This window comes from Serinus canaria, chromosome 12, assembly GCF_022539315.1.
Source record: "Serinus canaria isolate serCan28SL12 chromosome 12, serCan2020, whole genome shotgun sequence".
Taxonomy (NCBI): Eukaryota; Metazoa; Chordata; class Aves; order Passeriformes; family Fringillidae; genus Serinus; species Serinus canaria.
The window spans coordinates 15406335-15427280 of record NC_066326.1 but is presented as its reverse complement, the minus strand read 5'-3'; the positions used below and the strand labels follow the sequence as shown (position 1 = coordinate 15427280).

The window sequence follows — 20946 nt, the reverse complement described above, 5'->3', positions numbered from 1 at the left end:
TTACACATTAAAATATACTTATATTCCCATAAACACATACTGATGTTTTACTCAGAACTGTTTACTAAATGCAGTAATGTGCACTTTAGCCAGCACACTGGAGTCCAAGTACTGCTGATTTTAATAACATATGCTTGAACTCAGCTGTAAGATATGCACTAACTCCCTACAAGGAACATACATGTAAGTAATTTCCAGTTAAAATTTGACCCTGTAAGGACACAGATATTAGAGATAAAATATAAAATACACATTAAATTTCAAATAATCAGTATTAAAGACTTTTGGACAAGATGAGCTTTTTAACAAGAGAAAGAAATGTTATTACATGTCACATTCAAAATCAAAACACAGCTCTGGGAAGGTGAACACTTTGCTGCAGGAAGTCAGCAGCTCCCTGCTTCAAAGTTTTGAAAGGAGGCTTATGCAATGCAGAGTTCTAGAGATGGAAAGATTGGGTTCACAGTTATTAGCTGGTAAGAGAATAAGGAAATGAGTACAGAACACACAAAAAGGAGGAGATTGAAACTAAAAGCGGATTTTGCTCACAAGAGGTTTTTGTTCTTTTCTCCAGCTGCAAGATGCAAGACAAAAAGAACAGAATTCAACATAAGGAGAGACCACGAACAACTGGTTTATTTTGGCTTGTTCTCCTTAAATCCATATCTATAAAAACTTTCAAGAAAATAAATATTTTTCTTTGCTTCAACTGCCACCCACTGGAAAAGGAAAGCAACATTAATTCCAAATTGCAAGACCCAAAATAGGTCAGAAAATCAATATGACAGACACTGGTACAGATTACTTTAAAACCCTGGGGTTGCCTTGAAAACTCTTAGTGACACTTCAAGAAATCAGCAAGCTTGCAAATTAAACTGAAACAAAAACCAGGATACAGCAAAGAACCAGAGCTGCACTTCCTCTCTCCACCCTGGCCCTGGTGAGAGCATTTGGGTATTACAGAAGTTTTGGGGAGGAGTTCCTGAGGATGGAGCAGGAGGGGGGCTGGCAGCACAGGGTGTGACATGGACGAGCAGCATTGCAGAGCCTGGCATCTCTCATCACTCTGGGCTGCCCCTGCCACGCTCCAGGTCCATGTCTGCACACTCGTGGTACCTCTCTTTCCCACCTGCTCTTGCCTTACAGCAGAAATCAATCAACTTCCTTGCCCAAATAGCAGTTCCAGCATTCTGGCTTTCCCTTGTCCACCATCCCCACATTCCCTTCAATGGACACGTGGGGTGTCAGTGGTGCAGATCCAACAACTTCATCTTTAGGGAAATGGAGCCACGTGGAAAGCCTTGCTGAGTAAAAACCCATCCAGGCTGCAACAGAGCATTCTCACTTGCTTTGGACAAAACTTGTTCCAATTCTGGATCAAAGGAACCCACACATACACCTACAGCATGTCCCCAGGCCAGCCATGTGAGGTGCTGGCACACCAAGGCTGCACTGCAGGTGCAGTGACAGCACTTGAACAGCTGCACATGTGCCACAAACCCCACCCTTGCCTGGAACCGACTGCTCTGCAGGGAGGCAGCCCTGGGGAACCTGTGCCCAGGCTGCCACGGCTCTGCCAGGGAAGGCAAAATCACAGCTGAGACTACTGAGGGAATGAGACAGACACGCCCTGATTTCCTGCAGAGGAAAACCAACCTCTGGTGGAACGAGACCAAATACATGGGGAGAATCAGATTCCAGAGGACCTTCAAGAGTTAGGATGTATGTGTAACATACATTAGTGTGTGTGCAACAGAACAGATCCTCTGCAATTTCAGATGAACTAAGAGGTACAAACTGATTGCAGATTCTCTCACTGTAAGGGTCCAAGAAAACTGGGGAAAGGAAAAGAAGTCCTAAGAACCTCATACAAGCATGGCAGGGATTAACAGAGCGACCTATAAATTCTTAGTCAAAATAACGTTTCTTCAAGTAGCTTTTACTTGAAAAAAAAAAACAAATCCACCAGGAAAAAACACCTGGCAATATTCCCTCATGACAAGTCTCTTTTGTTAATGTAAAGGTGAGGAATCCCCAGTGGAATGACTTCATTGGACTTGCACAACAAGAGATGCTTCTTTCACTGGGCAAAGCTGGGGCCATGATACCTGCCAAAGTTGTAATACTGCTTCAAGCTGTGTCTCCTGCTCTCTAGTTCCCCAACGCGATTTTTTCTAGGCAGATGCTGTCTGCTGACCCCTGGTTTCACCTGTTCTTCCCTAACTTGTGCTTGGTTTGAAGGAATGAGGTAGATGGGGATGTTGGCATCTCCTTTTCAGCCGAGAGAACAGGAGAAGACACGTTGCAGTGCCAACGGCTCACTGCATTCAGACCATGGCAGAACTGGTTGAATTTTAGCTCCTCAGTTACCTGGGAAAGTGGAGGTTCACAGCAAGAAGCTCTTGCCCCTGGGATGCTGTTTCTTAGGTAAACGTGTCCAACAGAAATCGCAACTGCGGGCTCCTGTCAGCTACTGAGGAATGTAAGCAAATGTAACCTGAGAGGGCTCACAATTCCCTGACACGCTAATCTGCTCTGGATATTTGGCAATCAGCACCCCCAAGTCATTAGTGAGACTATCTGAGTTCAGCAAAGGCCACAGTCATCAGACACTTAAGGAAACAGCTGAACCCTTGTTGAGCAATTCACAGCTCAGCGTGAGCGCAGCATTACAGACCAGCGCACCGCATGGGAACAAATGTCATCACCATTGATCAGCAAGTGCAGGAACCAATCTACTAAAAAAAATATTTAAAAAAACCCAAATCCATCGATACTGAAACCATCCATAGTCAAATCTACTCCTACTTGCAGAGATACTTGTTTGACTAAGGGTTTCAGATCTAGTTCGAGATCCTTATCAAAATTATAGAATCTGTCTGCACCTGCTTGATGTAAGGCAGCCATCTGTGCTCATTCTTACAGGAACATACATGAAATACTTTTTTTTTTTTTCTTCAAATAGGCAAGAATAAATCTTACTTTCACAAGAATTTTTCAGTAAGATATTCAGACAGTTCCTCAGCAGTTTCTCCACAGGCCCTAATGAAATCAGCGAGGTACAAAGTACCCATTTTGGTTACAAAGTCACACCAGCAAAACGCAGTTACCAAGAGGCATTCCAAAACATATCATAAACATCTTGAGATAAAACTTACAGACCAGTCAGTGTCATATTTCAAACATGACAGTCTTTCGGAGTTACTGCACTATGTCTATTTATCTTACTTTTCCATGAGAATGAAAGCTGAAAGCACATGATGAACGCTGCTGGTTACTGGCTGGGCCATATCTTCCTACCAAACTTCTGCACACAGGACTTTTTGAAAAGGAGGGACTGTTTCTTTTAAGAAAGAAATACAAGATCCCTCCTTTGTTCATGCAAGAATCAAATACAGCCTCCTAAAAAAGCATAGTTCAGACATCAAACAATGTGTTAGCAATTGCTTAGCTACCTTTGTACTCAGAATTTCCCACACAAAGGCAGACTTTGAAGCCAAGCTTAACTTTAAGTTTGGCTCTTAAGACAGTTTTGATCATCTTTTCCAACATCTATCCACATGTTCAAGCATCTAAATCTTGAAAAAAATAAAAGTTTTACTATCAGAAAGAAAAATCTGTTATCACAACCAAAAATCTTTCTTCCTTAAACTGTCCCTCATAGTGAATATTGATACATTCAATGCACTGAAGTAAATTAAATATCCTTGAAATGATGAGGAACAAAGTGATCCGGACAAACACTCAGTTTCAAGAGTTCCTTTGGCAGAAGAGCCATGGCAAATCTTAAAGTGCATTTCCTCAAGAAACCAGAGAATATGAGAGTCAAGTATACAAACCAGGATTTTATTAGATCTCTACTAAATAGGTGTTGATGGGGAGAGGAGCAGATAAAATCAAACACTCAGAGCAGCTCAATGAGTGCTAAACAGCCATGTAGTTTTCTCTTTGTCATCTCATCAGTAGAAATTGATCAGAAAATAAACAACAAAGCTAAACCAACACAGGTCCGGGCTTCCAGCTCCAGCTCAGTAGTGTGAATTACATCATAGCTCAGGGGTGTGGGAAAATGAGCTGAAGTTTAGATTTAATGCATATGCTTCGAGATGTGCTGCATCGATAGCAGGCAGCCAGGATTAAACCAAGTCCATAAATACCTAAATCATTTATGAGACTGCAAAGGACTAAACCAAACACAAATTAAAGCCACTCATGAGAAAATGTACACCACATTTCAGAGATTTTCAGCCATCCAAGAGACGAGAAACAAGATCCTAATTGAGATAACTCCTCTGAGCCCTGTGGGCTGGAAAGGATGTCAGCCCACATGCACCTCTTCAGAAGAGAGGGACACCCTCCCTAAGGGGTCTGGGAAGAGCCTTGTGTCAGGAGGGTCTCTGCCACAGACACACAGCAGTGATACCCTGCCCTGTTATCCAGTCTCCAAGGAGCTCTCCTGACTCCACTCCCACTCGGCAAAACTGGAACCACTCGGTTACATCTCAACCAAGACAGACCACAGCCTGCTCACAGCCCTAAGCAGAAGTACAGGAAATGGCAGGATATGTACACACATTACACATCTGCTTTGTTCTCAAAAGCAGGTTGGAATTCAGAACAACCTTGTTCTGAGGCACAGAGAGGTACTGCTGCTTATTTTATTTTTAAGTTTGATAGTTGGCTGATTGAATGGGAGGAGATGGCAAGCACACACACTCCTCCCTTAGCAGTCAGGCAAGCATCATCCACGGCTAAAAGCTTAACATGGATCAGTTCCATGAAGTTATCTGTGATAGTCATTCCCAGACTTTATGGATGGTGATTATTATCATATGAATACCAACTATGCTTAAGTATCCTTAAATAAACTTTTCCAGATAGAGCATTGCACTCAATGGCAAAGCAATTACCAGAAAACGCATTAATTTCAGTAAGAGGATACCATAAAAAGTATTCTGTGGTTTTATGCACTTTCTTGGCTTGAGCAGTATTTGCAAAGAATTTATTTTATGGCCTGCCTCTCGGTTTTGCAGCTATTGATATAAATCTGTGCTGCATCACTTCCATCTTTTAGTCAGAAACTATCAGCTATATTGTCAATAAGAAAAAAGCAACAGGTTCAAAACATAACTTCATGGATGTTAGGGCACCTTGCTGTCACCAAAAAGCAAACATAATATTCCACTTGCATAAATTTCAATCTGAAAAAAAAAAAAAAAGCCAACAGAAAATTACTGGAAGCACACAGATACACATGTCAGATTTGTATCCTCTGTAATAATGTCCCATGCAATAACAGAGCCTAGTCTAGAGCAGACCAGAAATAAATCTTGCATGACTCTTGCCAAGGTCAGGTTTGTGCAGTTCCCAGCACTCCTGTGTGCTAGATCCCTCATTTCTCTACTTTTCCTGGTGTCTCTGGACACTGTACAGCTTCCAGGCATAAAGGCAGTATGATAACCCAGGAGATCCTGCAGAGCTAGAAGCAATCCACTGCTTCCTATGGAGCAGGTTTCTGCTCAAGTACTCAAATACTGTAAAAACCTGTCGGGCAGCTCCGGCTTGAAGAGGCAGTGTCTCTTTAAGAAAGTGTAAAACCTCTTTCGGGTAGAAATAACTGCATTTAAAATGAGAACACAACAGAACACAACACAGGGCACTTCAGCATTATTTTACCAAGGCTGTAAAGAGCTCTCCCAGGCTCATTTCTGTTAATTGCATCTTTGCAAAGTGCAGCCAAGCGGATGCAGAATGATTACTTTTAATGTCCTACCCAAATGGCTCTGAATGGGTGCAGCCTTCCCCCTTTCCTTATTCCTGCTCCTTGCCCTTTGGCTTCACACGAGCTCTACAGAAACAAATTCTGCACTGGGATTATGCACATAAAGGAAGACTCAGAGAAAGATGACAAGTTCTGTCACAGAGCAGCAGTTAAAAACTATTGGAACACAAACTGGTTTGGTGCTTTTCAGGCAGCTTTTGGACAGCACCTGATAAGAAGAATGGAGAAGCTGCATTCAAATGCAAGGATAATCCCAGAGTAAAAAGTCTCAATCTTTCTCATCAGTGGATGATTAACAGAGGAATTTGGCTCCTAATGAAGTCAGCCAGCCCCCAGACTCCACCGGTAAATCCCTTCTTGTCACCTTTCACATTCAGCTCTGACTCATCTGCCACAAGCAGTCCAATCCCCAGCCTATTCCTGTTTTTCCTCCGTTCCTTCTGCAGTAGTTGAAGTAGACACTTTGCAAATGCAGTGAAGGGGATGGTGGACTACAGGCACACAGTGCACTGGGACCGCAGCAGGAAGAGACACACCTGAGTCAGCTTTGGGTGGCTGCAATACCCGAGTCAGCGAACACATCCAGGCACACACCTCAGTGCTGGCCAGCCCCGGTAACACATTGACACCGCAGACCCTGGGCCACTGCAGCTCCGTGCAGAGCAGCTGCCCTGGGGGAATTTGGCACACTCACACTGCCACAGTCCCACCTCCAGCACAGCTGGGCACGGGGAGGGGAGGAGGGGGCTCCTCTCTGCGGGAGCAGCAGCCAGAGCTGAGCTCCAGCGCTGGATGGGCACAGGGCAGATTTGTGCCTCTGCACAGAGGCAGGTAACAGCAGCCTTCAAATGGGAACAAGGATGGATGGTTAATTTAAACTGTTAGGCCCTGAAGTACTCACCAGAATCACATGTTAAGGTTGGTAAGGACCTTAAAGACCGTTCAGCCCCACCTTCCACTAGAGCAGCTAGCTGAAAGTCCTGCTCAGCCTGGCCTTGAACACTTCCAGGGATGGGACTTAAACTGAATGGACTTGAATTGTAATGACTGTGGCTTTTAGGTATCAAAATAAACTCAGAGGCCTGAAAGCTCCTATGCTTTTCCCAGGAAATCAGTTACTTTAATAACAGGTGGCAGCTTTCCAAGATTTATTGTTATTTCCTAGGTCTATGTAGCGTCAATTATCTTTGAGAGATTCTTCCAAAGATTTCTTTTTAAGAAATGTACCTAGAAAATTTAAGTTTTTTAGTTTAGAACTAGTTTCTAAATAATTACCTCTGTACAGAGTATCTTTTCATCTATGCTGAGATCAAAAAATAAAAATCATTATGCTATTTCACTGTTCCACTCAATAAAAAAAATAGGACCCTACTGTATGATTATGTCTAATGAAAAGGTGGGTTATAATTCACAAAGCACAAAATGGCAAAAAAATTAACAATGAGCTCTTTTCTGGTGATAAGAATATTAGCATCTTCCTGATCAGTTATGTCACACAGTTTGCCTGAGCAGAATCACCTTATAACTCTCCCACTACCCACACAGACATCACATCTGGGTAGCTGAATATATTTTTCTGTAAGTTTGTATCAGCCACTGAGTGGCAGCAATTCCTTCATACCTAAATCTGAATTATGAGATGTAGGATGAAAATCCCAAATCTTAATTCTTCTGTGCTGCCCCTGAGTTCTTTTGTGTTTAGCAGTACAGGAAAATAATAACAAATGAAATATCTAGTGCAATATCAAATGAAATATCTAGTGAAATATCTTATTGAACCTTTCAATTTTTTAGCTGTCAAAGTTCCAAAAGTATTGCACTTCATTCGGAAAATCATATGTCCTTGGAACTTGTATATTTTCAATTTTACAAAACATAGTAAAACTATGTGGGTCAAAGAAACTGAAATGCCAGCATGCAATAATGTCTTAAATTAAAGCACACATCTGTATTTTATGATGAAAATATTTCATTTTATTATTATGAAATATTTTATTTCATTATTATGAAATGTTTTATTATGAAATTAAGATGAGGATGAGAAACATTTAAAAAAAGAAACCTAAACCCATGTTTTGCAGACTTATGTTTGCTTCTCTCCTCAGTATTTGCAGGTTTCCACAGCAGTGACTTAGGGTGACTGAAATCTATCAGTCCAAATACAAACAGCTCATTTTTAACACAGCCATTTTCAGGAACTAAAATAAACAGGAAATCCTGCATATACACTTAAAAAATGCTTATGAATTATTGCTTAACCACTTAAGAAACACTTCTTCATAGAGTTCCTGCTCTGAAATCTATGCTGGTTAGAGCTTCCTATTTGATTGGCACAGTGCTGCAAGGCATTATTTGACAGATGGAAAGCTGAAGAGTTAATTTGCAATTACATTGTTAATAGACTATTGACTGTACAAGTCTGGAGCAAAAAAGATTTAAAAGGAACTAAACTGCAAGGGTATGAAGGATTTGGATACTGATTATTTGTAGAGATACTAAACATTGCAATCAGGCTTTAAATGAGTCTCTAAAACTAGGTAAAAATCTGGTACTAGAACTGATTCTCCCACACCCATCTACTGTCTTAGTTCTCTCCGTGAACATATCAAGGGATGGGATACAGGACAATGTCATCCTTGCACATGAGGTTCCGATCTACACTCTACTCTGTGCTACTTGGACAATCTAGAAGTGAAGTGGTGCAACAGTCAGGGCCCGCAAGTAAACTGATGTCAGATGTAACCACAGAACGCTGTAATCCAATTATTTTAATATTTCATGCCCTAATGCAAACGGGAAATTCTCTAGCGACGAACTGAAAATTGTTTTTTAATAGATGCACGCCTGGCATGTACGTACACAAAAGCATCAGGCATTCCTGCTCCTTCATATCTTACTGTCTGTCGCCATTCAGCTGGAAACCTGACCATCTGAAAGACTGCGCGTTTCATCTGCCCAAACTCACGGCGGCACGGAGACCGAAACAGAGAGTCGGGGAGGCTGGGTGGGAAAAAAAGTTGGTGCCATCAAAGTTGGCATTTCTGCCGGGAGGGAGCTCCATGTTCCTGTCAGGGACCGACCCCGGGGACGATCTCGCCGCCTCCCCGCACGGGCACGGCGCTCTCCCCGCGGCAGCGCCCGGCTCGCCCCGCTCCGTCCGCGCACCCCGGGGCGCTGGGGCGGGCCGGGCCCGCAGCCCCCTGCCCGCAGCCCAACATGGAGGCTCCGGTGGAGGCAGCCCCGGCCCGGGGCACAGCCCCGCCGCCCCCCGCCCTACCCCGGCGCCGAGGCGCTGCCCGGGTCACACGGGGAACGGCGGCGGAGCCCCGGGACCCTCGATCTCCCTCCCTCCGGCTCTGCCCGCCGGGCGCCCCACGGAAGGCGGGCGGGCCGGAGGGAGCCGGAGCCCGTCTCGCTTCCTCCTTCACCCCAGGCGGGGCAGGAACTGCCAGGCGGCGGCAGCGCCGCGCCGGGGGCAGGTACGGGCACTCACCGCGTCCGGGGAGCCGTCGGGAGCCGCGGCCGCCGCCGAGTTTCGGGCGCTGTCCCGGGAAACAGAGAGCGAGAGCGAAGGAGTGCGGGCGGAGCGGGGGGCGGGAGGGAGCAGAGTGTGCCCGGCACGGCCCGGCGCTCCCCGCCCCGCGCTCCGCTCCGCCCCCGGCGCGGCTTCGGCCCCGCTCACCTGCTCCTGCCACCGCCGCTCCTCCTGCCGCTGCTGCTCCTCCTGCCGCCGCCCCGCCCCGGAGCTGCCGTGCCCGGCGCTGGCTGTCCCTACCCGGGCTCCCCGCGGCTCCGTCCCCTCCCTGTTGTCCCGTGGCGGTGGCCGCGTGTGGGAACGCCCGAGCCCTCAGCGGGAGCCCCGCGCTGGGCCCCGCCCGAGGCTCCGCTCCGCACCTGGGCTCGGTGCCGTGCCGAGGGAGGGGCGGTGGCCGCGGCAGCGCTCTGGTGGGGTTCGGGGCTCGGGAGGTGTTGGTCCGCTGGTCACCCGGACACGGGGAAGCACCGGGGTTTGAGGTGCCGGAGCTCGGAGCGAGCCCCTGCCCGGCGGGGAGCTGCGCTCAGGTGTCCTCAGCCTTTACTGTGCTCTTGGTTAAAACAGTCTTTAGTGGCTTAGGAGTCACGGATGTTGTTTTTTTATGGGGCCGAACCCCGTGGCTCTGTGGTCACTGGCGTCGCCTCAGCGAGCTCACCTCAGAGACCTCAGCCCTGGAGGCCTTCACCGGGGCATTTTGTGTCCCAGCCGGGGCTCCCCCGGTCCGTGCTCTGCTCTGAGTGATGGGGCTCGGTTTTTCTTCAAGTGCTGTGAGCGTATTTTAGGTATTTTAGGGATGGGGTGCAGCACAGGAATGTGTGAAGTGTAGGAGCCAGAGAAAACACCTCTGTACTTCAAGGCAGACCGTTGTCATCCCTTTTTAACTTGCAGCACAGGTCATGTATAATGCCCACATGTTTTCATCTTAAATGACCTCATTCAGCTCTAGCTGAAGACAGTGATGAAATTCCCAGGGTTTTTGTGGTGCTGTGGTAGCTGGGTGTTTCTCCGGGCAGGAGCCAGCCCCTGGTGTGCAGTGAGGGTGTCACCATTGCAGGGGCTGTGACCCAGCTGTCACATCGCTGCACAGTCCATCCTGAAACCCCACATTCCACCCGTTTGATGTCCAGCTTCTTTCCAGAACATTTCACTTGATAGTTATAAGGTGATGTCAAAGTTCCTTGCTTGTTCTGTCTGACATCATCTTGGAAAGGCTATAGTATGTATATAAATCAATCACTTTATACTTGGAGAGCCTAATTTGAAGAAACATATTTCAGAATTGAGAGCTCTAGTAGATATATCACAGTTTGGGTGAAAGCAAAGGAGCAGAGTCATCTGAGGTAATTTCCTTTTTACTTCTGCTGCAAATTAAACTACGTAGTATTTTGTACAGACACATGTTCTTATGCATGATTAAGTGCGGGGTGGTTTTTTTTGGTTGGAACATCTAAATAATGTTTTCCTGGTTTGGGAGAGAATGTCATCTGATTAGCTATGATGCTGTAATAAATTGTATGAGGACTCTCATTTAAAATTGTGTAGATTGCTGTTAGGCTGAAATCTGGAGGAGCTTTATATGCATGAGCAGTTCATTAATATCATGTTATAAAAGCAAAACTAAAACTAGTTTGAATGGGAGGAGAAAAAGCAGAAGCTAATTGTGGCAAGGAGTTTTCCTTATTTCAATAATTCCAGAGAAGTTTGGAAACAGTGCTTTAAAATATATTTTATTTAATTTCATGCTCTTTGGGTATTTAATGGCATGTAAGTGCTCAGAGAGAGTCCATTTTCCTTTGTGACCTGACCATATAATGTTACAGAAAACCATTAGTTAACTTCAGCTGTGTTTCAATAATTGAGAGCACCACTCTTGTCCAAGTCTTTCTGAAACAAAGAGTAATTTCTCATTTGGACTGTGGAAAATTTTGCAAGACCTAAAGAGCTTTGCCTCTCACGTCTTTGTTCAGACAATAAGTTCGAGTTGGATTAGGACTGAGTAAAGATGTAAAAATTTGATCCACAGGAAATGAAATATGAGAGTCTTCTCAACTATTAATGTGACTTTAGAAATTTGAGATGTTTCGTGGTACTGAGACTTTCTTGCTGCCTATTTTCTGTAATTTTTCCTATATAACTCAGCTGTGCTAAATGCATGGAAATGCTCCTACAGCTGGAGGGAGTCTTTCCTCAGAATAGATTGTAATGCAGCTCAGAAGGCTTTATTAAGCCATTTTATGTCCAGTGGATTTGAGAGGGGTATGAAAATCAGTTCCAAGTGAACATCCTTTAGCAGTACTCTCTGTCAGCTTCTAAGTAAATAGTAAGAAATGCTGGATTTCATAGTGATTACAGGGTAACTATTGGAAAGGAAAAGGGCACTACTGTCTCTGATCCTTTTTTCTGAAATGTGCCTTTGGATATTTCCTAAAAAGAAAACAGTCTCAAGCCGAGTTAAAACATTTCATCTCTTTGGTAGCTGGATAGACATCCCAGTAATTCCCAATCCCATGGTAAATCACTGCTTTGTTCCAGGAGATCTCTGGGGAGAAGATGAACTACCAGGGCCTCCCACAGCTGGATTTTCTTTTGTATTTTCACACAGAGAAAACCTCCTTTACCTGAGGTCACTTAATTTTTGCCATTGACAGGATGAGAGTTAGGGGTGATGTGACTTTGAACATGCACATTAGAAACAAAAGTTAGAGATAAAACTTTCTGCAGCAAAAATTTTCTAGTGGAAGTTGAGAACTAGTTCTCTGAAAATTTCTGAGGCAGGCTGGTGCAAAATCATTTTCCACGAGTGTATAATGACCTATTGTGAGCTGAAAGGCTACAGTATCTGTTACCTCCAGCAAACAAACCTGATTTTAATCCTCATGGCAGATACTTCATTTATGCAAAGATGGTGACTTTTGCAAAAGTGTAATTTCAGAACAGAAAACAGTCATGGCCGTTGGTGCCATTTCTTTTCACAGCCCCACTTTGTAGCAGGACTTCATTGGTCTCTCAGCCCCAAGCCTAACCACCAAATGCCTGCTCTCATTTCCTCTTCTCTGATAGTGGTGGGAGGTGTGAAGAGTCTGGTGGTGGGGGGAGTTTCCACCCATTACCTTCTACACGGGTCTGTGGTCTGTTGTGTAGATTCACTTTTTGGAGTGTTCTGAGCATTGTTCATTGTCTTCAGCTTTGCCTTAGGGCTGTGGTGAGAGGCTTCTGCTCTCTGTCAGGCTTTTCCTCCAGGTTTTCATGCTGCTCTCTGTGAAGGACACGAACTCTTGATGGATTAGCAAGGACACAAATACTGAACTTGGTCATGTGAAGGTCTGGCTGCCATAAACATTTTGGACTGATGCCCAAGTGAAGCAGGAATTAGGTTGCCTTTCCTGAAGTCTTGTAACTTTAGGAGATTCTTTTGGTAACAACATACGTTAATTTCTACTGCTTATTTTTGCAGGTCTTTATACCGATTAAGGAAGCGTTTTTTCTTTGTGTTGGTCTGCCTGCCATTTTTTCTAACTTGGAGCTGAGTTGTGTTTTTCTTACTTTGTCAGGGTTTGCTTCTGTGGATGTTGCATGTGCCTGTGCAGAGCTGTAATCGAGTCAGGAGCACTCTGCAGGGAGAGACTGTGGGAAGGCACTACACCTAGGAGAAATTATCCTCTCTGTGCTTCATTTACTGTGCTTCAGAACTTGAAGATGAGTAATGTTCTGTGCCTAGCAGAGTTTAAATGGAATGATGGGTTTATTTTCTTTTTCCTGGAGCATGAGATGTAGAAGTTAGTGGCTGTGCTGGGGAAGATCCTGGTGTCAGAAGCAATCATGTGAATTTCGACATGTTTGTGTAACTGAGTTACTGCAGAGCCTTTTTTGTTATCAGAAGAGAGTCTTAAGAATTTGAGATTAAAGTGAGATATGTTTATATCCCAACCTCCCCAAAGTTCTGCTCATTTGAAGGAACTTTTATATATGATTAATTTATAAACCAGACAAGTGAATAGTTTCCTGACAGTTTTGCTGAGATGCCTGTTTAGAGCATTGCCAATTCTTGTGATGTTTGGTGCCTTTAAAGCCTTACTTCCTTGAGGAAGTAATTGCATTGAAATCTTAGGCTTTTTTTGGTCTTTCTTAAATAAAACCCATTTTTCATGTTTGTCCAGAAGGTACATGCACATGTCATCTTGGAGTTCCTAAAGGATTGAAAATCTGGGCTACATGTAAGAGGAACCCAAAATCTCTTGAAGTTTTACAAATACCCCCATGCTGCCTTCTGTTGTTGAGGGTAGGAGACTGATCCCTGCATTTTGAGCACTTGATACTGTAGTTAGTTTGTAAGAAGAATAGAAATTATAAAAAGGTTTTTTTGGTGTTTACTGCCTACACCCCCCTACATTTGGTTTCAACATGCCAGCTGCCAGTGTTGATTCTGAGCAATGTAAGTGTTCTACTTCCCCTTATGACAGCTTTTCTTTGCAGTTAATATAGATGGGAGAATAAGGAAGTGTATGTATTGATGCAATTTTCTTGCTCACCACAGTCCTATTCACAGTTATATTCCTCTGAGTACTGGAGAAAACCATGCTGTGGAAGAACACAAGCAATGTTTTCTGATTTCTTGGTTGGTCTTTCAGCTCTTTTGGAAAAAAAATATTTTTGGTGTTAATTTAAGGTTTGGAAGATTAAAGATTCTGTTTGTGCAAAGAACAGAGGCAGCATAGAGGGGCACAATTCACACTCTGGTGTTCTCAGGCAGGGGGGATTTTTTAAAATTTTTTTTCCAAATTCCTTTTGATTTGCAGCTGAAAGTTGTCTCATCAATCAACAAGAACCAGCTGGAGACGATGAAGTGAATGAATTTAGACCATCTCATGACAATAGCTTGTAGTACCTTCAGCTTTTGCTGCTCACCTGGGAGGAATGAAGAACCTCCTCAGCTGCCGTGGAATCACCTGAGGCAACACAGATGCCTCCTGCTTTAAGAGTGATCTCTCAAAGGGGTCAGGTATCAAAAGCTCCAACGCTGAGGAAATTCTGTCAGATTCTGTTGTTTGATGACAGGGTAAGATGTTAAGATAATGCACACAGGCTTTGTTTTGGTTTTAACCCTATCTCATTTGTGGATATTTTCTGTGACTACAGCTGCTGTGCTCCTTTAAGGGATGGAAAGAGGAGGTTAAGGGCTGCTGGTCAGGCTGCTGCTCTGTCACTCACCTGGCACCAGGTGTGGCTGTGGGGGGAGAGCAGGTGAGTGTGGCTGCTCTCCACTGTCTGCCCCTGCTGTGATTTATCCCCATCTCAGCAGGGAGAGGCAGCTCTGTCCTGCTGTCCCCTCAGTGTAGGAGTAGGACATGCCAGACACAGCAGCAGAAGCTGTGCATCACCCATCCCATCCCTGGGACAAAGGGCCAGTGCTGTTTTTACAGATTATTGTCAGATGGTCAGAAGGTATTAACTGAAGGTTTTCCTTTTATTGGTGTAAATGGTTATCCAAAAATGCAAACTGCAGTGGCATTGGTGCATGGGGTTGGGTTTTTTTGTCTTAAAATGCTTCAGCTATACTGTCAAACAATAACATGGGTCAGTCCCACACTGTGACTGGAACAAGGCTTTCTTTGCAGAAATAAAAATTCTCCTATTGTGACCTGGTGTGAGGATAGAGGAGTACTTGAATCCTAATTTCATTTATCAGTTGTATAATTTTAAAGCACAGTTTGGCAGCTGCAAATGAGCAACTTTAGTGGCAGCTAGTACCACTGACATTTAATTTTCAAGTATTCTTTTCTGCTTGGGCTGTGGGCTTGGGCATTTTCCCTCGTTCAAGTAATGATTAATAATCCTGTTTTCATGTCTTTCAAGCTGTCTGTCTTAATAAATTTTCTTGCCTGTACTGGTGCACATATTATTTAAACCATTATTATGATAGTAATTTAGTAGGATTTGTTTTTATTGCTACAGCCATTGCTGCTATCAAAAGCCAAACACAGTATCAGTGAAACACGATAGTGTGTAAAATCAATCCTAGTGAGCATTTGAAATGAAAGCAAACACCAATAACGAAAGTGCAGACTGTGTGTTTGCTCAGGAGCAGGGTGGAGGACCGAGGTCACTCACCCCAGGCACGTTGCAGTTTTGGGGAACCACGGGGGCAGAGCTTGGTGAAGTTGATATTTGGAGTCAAGGCACAGATGTTGAGTCAGGAGACTTCAGAGAGAGAGAGACAGCTCTCCTCCCCACACTGCCTGTGGGTGAGAGATGGTGTTTGGGGGAAAGAGCTCTGCCTTGGGCTTGCCTAATAATGGGTGAGCCATACTCCCATTCCTTGTGCATGTCTGCTGCTGTTGGTAGCAGGGTGAAGGAAGGGTTTGATGTTGCTGTTGAAATATGGTAAAATAATAAAGGCACTGAGAATATTTACTTTTCAGTAATAGGCTAAAAGTTGATTATTTCCCTGAAGACTTAGCTGTATAAACATAAATTGAAGCTGCTGTCAACAGAGTTGGAAAGTCTATGTGCAGCAGAATTACATTGCAAACATGTTTGAAGACAGGTTATGCTGTTGAAGGCTCTGTACTGTAGCCAGACATATTTCTTGAGTAAATTCAGCTATTTTTACCTCTTTGCAACTGGGACATTAATTTTACTCAGCAATCTGTTATGTTTCTTGTCAAAAAAAGTTAATTTTAAGGGTGTTAAAATCCTATTCTAAAGAGGCTGTAGAGCTGCTGGGTCTTGATGCCAGTGTGGTGTGTTGTGTCTGCTGAATTCTGGTGTGTGGCCTTGCTCTGCCACACTTGGAAAATGTTTATGGGGTCAAACCCAGACTTCTGGTTAGTGTTGATCTGACCCTATATATAGAAGTGGTCTTTGAACCACTTTTAAATGCATGCAGTGTAAGTCAGTTGGTCTGTGATCCCTTTTATTTTTGTGAGCTAATTATTTTATGTATAATTAAATCACCTGAAATTTACATATTGTTATATATAATTGAATAGTTAATGATTTACATATTTTACGTTCTACAGCATTCCTGAATATATATGATCATTCAAGCCTGGATGATCTACAACACACATGAATGTATAGGAAGTTTTAGTAGGCTTAGTGTCCTAGATCACCACAGAATTTTTCTTCTAGTCAGGCTGATATTAAATATGATTCACAGCATGTCATTCTTGTGATTCAAAAGGTGCCTGTGTTGTTTTTTTTTTTTTTTGTGACAGAAAGATAAATGGAAGAACAATTCAGATGTTCAAATATTAACTAGCTGCTTTTTCATGCTGTTAGTACAGTAAATTCTACTGCTAAGGACAAGTAGGTGCTGTTTTTCTTTATTGGTCACATTCTTCCCATGGTTTTGACTTGCTTGAAGATTAGAACAAAACTTTTAGAAGGACAGGTTTGCCATGTTTCCAACTACTTTTACTCAGCAGAATTTCAAAGACTGTGTTTGGAGGCAATTTCTTCTAACATTTTTTCACTTTTGTCTGTAGGAAAGTGTGTTATACATGCAGGTTTAGAACAGTGAGGAAGCTTTTATGAGCTGGTTATGCAGAGGATGGCAGTGATATAAATCATTTAGGGGAGGAAGAGGTGAGAGAGGAGGTAATAATTCCCTAATGGCTGTCCAAACTTTGTTTCCAGGTAGGCCCAGAGCAGAAGAGGGGAAGTCATTCCTGGTCTTGTTAAATAAGTTTTTTACCTGCTCAAGCTTTTAGGAAAAAGTATAGGTTCAGAAAAAACTTCAGAGCAATATAGGACTTCAGAACAATTGTTTACTCTCTGTTAATGATTTTATATCCTCCTCCTCCTTGGAATATACCTGTTGTGCAGGTCCTTTATAGCAGTAGGGCAAGCTCAGGTTGAGTGAAGGGTTCATACACTTTGTGTGAATGTAGATGAATGCACTCTATAGAAGGAATAAAGTGTCAATAGTGCTAAAAAAATAAATTAGGCATGTATCTGTGTCAAATCCATGTGTTTACAACTACCCTTTAGGGATCAAAGTCTTGATGTACCATTTTAGTTTTTATATATCTAGGGAAAAAACCCCAAAGACCCAATGTAATTTTGCAATTTCCTCTTCAGAATTTGTGGGAGCACACTTCCTGAACCTACAGGTAATTTTAAATGGTTCTTTCCTAGGCTTCTTCAGAAGGCAAGGCTCTTCTACCAGCAATTCAGAGCACCTGATCCAGACTCCTGTTCTGAGTTGCCCTATGGAGGATGGTTTTGTTTTGCATTGACTGCAGGAAAAGCTTCTTGCTTAAAGCAAATGCTTGGAATGTCTCCTTAAGTCTCATGTGGAAAAAATCCCCTCTATTTCGCTCCTCTGACTGCAGCATTGACTTGAATAGTTTGATAACAAATATGTACAGTTCCAATTCCATTCAAGTTATTTGAGGCCAGACAGAAAGTCTGAGCAGAGCTTTTCCTGTGCACATCTCCTGCATGGCACAACTCTGAGGTGAAGGGGAGGCAAATTTTACCTTGTGTAGGTGCTGTTTTCTGTTCTGGGTACTTTACCTCTTAAGTCTGACTTAATTACTTGGCTGCAAAGCAAAAGGAAAAACTGCTAAATATCTGCCCACTGTCTGCATGGCTCTTTGCACAGGGGGGACAGACTTAGCAGCTCACAGCTGCTGAAACAGGGAGTCACATCACCCCCATCTCTGTTCCTGTCTTCCTGCCTACGTGTTCTCACTTGTGCCAGCTTTGATGCTTGCTGGAATGCTTCAGGCTTTGATTTAACTCTTGAAATATCTGCAAGGTATTCCAGGGAAAAAAATCAAACCAACACATCCAAACCCCAAAAAACCATGGTCCTTTCTGGCTTTTTATTGAACAACACAGACTTAATAATGGGTTTCTGTGCTTGAGAGAGGGATAAATGGAGAACACAAAAGGAGGGCAGCAAAAGTTGTTCTTTTTGGCAGCTGGAGCTGTTATGATGGCTGTGACATGTAGGAAAGAGCCTAACCCATGATGATTTTATCAAACTGGGTTTCAGTCACACGTGCAGCTCAAAGGGTTAAATTGCATTTGGCCCATTACTTTCTGAGCACCTGCAAATGCATGTGAGTTTTATGTCTGATGTTTGTGAGTGCTAAAAGAGAGCCATGTACTCACATAGCCTGCAATGCTTCCTTTGAAGTGAAGTGCATCGTGTGTGGGTCTCTGAGCTGCTCCAAGGGCTGACTGCTGCATTTCATTCACCCACCTGTAAACACTAAACTTGTCCTAGATAGTAAATGTTGTGCTTATTCCTTGAATCCTAATTCTTGTATTGGGTGTAACAAGAATTCCCCTTTATAAAATGAGAACTTCTTTGATGGGCCTCTGAAATTGCAGTGAATTATGGAATTATAGTAAAGCAGCAAAAAGCTTCAATGTCATCCTAATCTGAACTGAAACCTATTTAGTTTCCAGGAAAAAAAAAACAAATGCAGACTCAAGCCTTGGGGTCTGCTCCCAGGCAGGGTCCTGTGCTTTCAACTGGCTGTGTTTGCACATGGATCCAAATGTTCCAGCTTGGATTCATCTCTTCTTTACTTTCTCATTTTCTCCTCTGAGACTTCTCCTGCTGGTTTTGTCTTCTTGGGAATATCCTTCTGTTGGACATTCCTTCTGCTGTTATTGTTTGGATGCTTCTGTGTTCCTCTTCCTTTTTTTCCTTGTCCTTTCCTTTTGCACTTCTTTTTTCCTCCTTTTACAGGTATTTCTTGATATACAAAATACCTTTAGCTTTAGCCCAGCTTCTGGTGGACAAATGGTCACAAGGGAAATGTGCAGATGACTTAAACAGATGTTCCTGTCAAAGTCAAAGTATTTAACTCCTTTATTCCTGCTAGACAGTGCCTCTGATGAATGCTGCCAGAATGGTGGCCAGGGACTTGTGTGGCTCCTTTTCCCATTGCATTACTTTAACCTCCACCTAGGAGCTTTCAGGAGAAATGAAGGCTGCTGAGAAAAGCTTTTATTATTTTCATTGCCATGTTAATCTGGAAGTTGGTTGGTGAAGATCTGTGCTTGAGCCAAAATGGGAGAACTGGTTTGAACTGGATGAAGGAATCCATCCTGAGTTCTCTCTAGCAAGGCCTGGGTGAGTTTAATTTTAATCAACATATGCAGATTGTCACTGTTGGTTTGGTTTTGGGTTTGTTTCTAGAATTGTTGTTTTTGGGCGTTTTTTAAGTTGGGTTTTTTTCCCTCTGTGCCAAAACTGAAGATGAAATGTCAAGGTATTCCGAAAAGAAATTGTGTGTGCTCTGGGGAATGTTATTTGAATATAAATATATCCTTTATGCAAGTTGATTTTCATATTTTCTAATACTAGTATATTTAAATCACGTTATTTTTCATAAATTTGTGATTTGGATTATCAATTCTTTATTTAATCAGGGAAGAAGTACAAATAATTACTAACTGACAAAATATCCTAATAAAAATAGATGCACACGAGTACAGTCATCCTGAGCTAAAAATGCAAGAATATGACTGATTTTTATCAAGTGAGTTCCTTGTGAGTGCCTTTCAAGTTTTGGAAAATGTACAATTTCAGAGTTCAGATGCTTTAATAAGAAACCAGTTAAATACTTGAGTGAACTAATCCGTAGGCACAACAGGAACTTGATGGTATAGTAGGTGGTAAGATTCATTTATGATAAGTTATAATGGAATTTCCCTGGAACTGTATATTCCACCTACTTGAATTCACGTTAATTTAAAAGACTGGCAATGTGCAGCAAATGCCAAGACAAAAAATTGGCAAGTTATTGTAAAACATGGGACTAAGCATATGCCTAAGCCACTGCCTGTAGCTCCTGGGAGTTCTGGTGTACCCTGTGGTCTCTACATGTTGAACTTGTGGTTCACAGTTAGACATTTGTATTTGTCCAGAACATTGCTCAGGACAAATAGAAATAAACATTTGGATTTGTCCTGAGCCTGTGTGTGTCTTAATTCAGAGCATGGAGTCTGCACAGAGCAGGAAGAGCTGCACATCCCTCTTGAGACAAAATCACATTTGTTGTATCCAGTAACTGCAGTGGTGTGTTGGAGCTTTTCAGAATTCCTTTTTTTCCTGTCTATTTTACAATTATAGATAGGCAGAAAATCTCTAAACATTCCAAGTTATTGGCATATTAAAGGGGCAGGGTTGTTTTTAATGAATAACAGTTGGTTTGGGCCACTTTGAGCAAATTTCCTATTATTAATGGAATTTTACAGCAGTGTTGTTCTACTCAGGACAATCTGATAGCTTTCAGCTTTTAAATGTCTCTGCAGATTGAGGGGCACTTATTTGGGCATCAGGAATAATTATCACGTTAACCCCTTTTTAATATTAGTAATTCTAGTTTTGACAAAATAACTCGTGTGCATTTTGGTTCAAGCAATTGAATAAAGCCTCAGTAGATTGAGTCCTTCCAGGTAGTGATTTGTTGCCTGGACATGTGCTCTTTTTTCTTCTTTACAGCTTCATTAATAGACAGGTTCTAGAAATATTTCATTGAAGATAGTTCAAGAAAATAAAAACATTTAAAAGCTAAAAAAAGCCTCCCCAAAGCCACAGCAAAAAAAAAAAAAAAAAACCCTAAAGAAACTCTGGGATAAAACTTTTTTTTTTTTTTTTTTA

At 42.7% G+C, this 20946-nt stretch overlaps 1 protein-coding gene across 3 annotated transcripts in view; it reads right to left on the bottom strand.

The window, feature by feature from the left end:
- PRKCD (protein kinase C delta) overlaps positions 1-9431 on the bottom strand; it is a 59875-nt gene extending 50444 nt beyond the window's left edge. For 2 of the 3 annotated variants that reach the window (XM_030228022.2, XM_030228023.2), the window contains exon 1: positions 9276-9431. The gene's annotated coding sequence lies outside the window, so the exon portion shown is untranslated. Of the gene's footprint in view, positions 1-8641; positions 8783-9275 lie in introns of all 3 variants that reach the window. The other variant, XM_050979407.1, reaches the window with a different exon arrangement.
- Between the last annotated feature and the right edge of the window lie 11515 nt (positions 9432-20946).